Source organism: Neopelma chrysocephalum, unplaced genomic scaffold, assembly GCF_003984885.1.
Source record: "Neopelma chrysocephalum unplaced genomic scaffold, ASM398488v2 Primary Assembly neopelma1_82570, whole genome shotgun sequence".
Classification (NCBI taxonomy): domain Eukaryota; kingdom Metazoa; phylum Chordata; class Aves; order Passeriformes; family Pipridae; genus Neopelma; species Neopelma chrysocephalum.
This window is the reverse complement of record NW_020913387.1, coordinates 1-1,838: the sequence shown is the minus strand read 5'-3', so window position 1 is coordinate 1,838 and position 1,838 is coordinate 1. Positions and strand designations below refer to the sequence as shown.

General features: G+C 53.5%; 1 long non-coding RNA gene across 1 annotated transcript; it reads right to left on the bottom strand.

The window, feature by feature from the left end:
- Positions 1 to 767: 767 nt before the first annotated feature.
- On the bottom strand, positions 768 to 1,473 carry LOC113979537. Its single transcript, XR_003537899.1, has 4 exons — positions 1,443 to 1,473; positions 1,057 to 1,139; positions 898 to 938; positions 768 to 829 (listed from the first exon to the last, which is right to left on the bottom strand). It is a non-coding gene; the product is annotated as an uncharacterized LOC113979537 (long non-coding RNA).
- Between the last annotated feature and the right edge of the window lie 365 nt (positions 1,474 to 1,838).

Sequence of the window (1,838 nt, the reverse complement as noted above, 5' to 3'; positions counted from 1 at the left end):
CAACACACAACTGCACACGGACAAACAACCACACACGGACACGACACACTCACACCCGCACAGGAACACGACACACAACTGCCCAGAGATGAACAAACAACTGCACATGGACATGGCACACACCTGCACAGAGATGAACAACCACACATGGACCTGACACACTCACACTCGCACAGGGATACAACACACAATCACACACGGATAAACAGCCACACATGGACATGACACACTCACACCCACACAGGGATATGATACACACAGACAAACAGCCACACACGGACATGACACACACCTGCCCACGGATGAACAACCGCACACAGACCTGACACACTCACACCCGCACAGGGATACAACACACAATCACTCACGGACAAACAGCCACACACGGACCTGGCACACACCTGCACATGGATGAACAACCGCACATGGACCTGACACACTCGCACCCGCACAGGGATACAACACACAGTCACTCACGGACAAACAGCCACACGTGGACATGACACACTCACACCCGCACAGGGATGTGACACAGAACTGCCCACGGATGAACAGCCACACATGGACATGACACACTCACACCCGCACAGGGATGTGACACACAACTGCCCACGGATGAACAGCCACACATGGACATGACACACTCACACCCGCACAGGGATACAACACACAATCACACACGGACAAACAACCACACACAGACATGGCACATGGACACAACACACAACTGCAGATGAACAAACAACTGCACACAGACACGAGACACTCACTCACACCCGCACAGGGATACAACACACAACTGCCCACAGATGAACAACCACACACGGACCTGACACACTCACACCCGCACAGGGATACGACACACAACTGCAGATGAACAAACAACCACACACGGACATGGCACACACCTGCACATGGATGAACAACCACACATGGACCTGACACACTCACACCTGCACAGGGATACAACAGACAATCACACACGGACAAACAACTACACGTGGATATGACACACTCACACCCGCACAGGGATGTGACACACAATCACACACGGACATGACACACTCACACCCACACAGAGATACAACACACAACTGCCCACAGATGAACAACCACACACGGACAGGACATGCTCACACCTGCACAGGGATATGATACACACGGACAAACAGCCACACACGGACATGGCACATTCACACCCGCACACGGATGAACAACCACACACAGACTTGACACATTCACACCTGCACAGGGATACGACACACAACCACCCACGGACAACCAACCATACTTGGACACTTGACACACGGACACACACCCGCACAGGGATACAACACACAACTGCCCACAGATGAACAACCACACGCAGACCTGACACACACTTGCACAGGGATACAACACACAGGGACAAACAACCACACACGGACGTGGCACACTCACACCCACACAGGGATACAACACACAATCACACACAGACACAACACGCACCCGCACACGGACACGACACGCAACTGCCAACGGACAAACAACCGCCCACAGACAAACAACACCCATGGACAAACAACCATACTTGGACACTTGACACACAGACACACACCCGCACACGGATACGACGCACAATCACACACGGACACGACACCCGCACGCAGGTACAACACGCAACTGCCCACGGACAAACAACCGCCCACGGACAAACAACTGCCCACGGACAAACAACCACCCACGGACAACCAACCATACTTGGACACTTGACACACGGACACACACCCGCACACACGGACAAACAGCCGCACAGGGACACCTGACACACGGACGCACAACCACCCAGGGACCTGTCA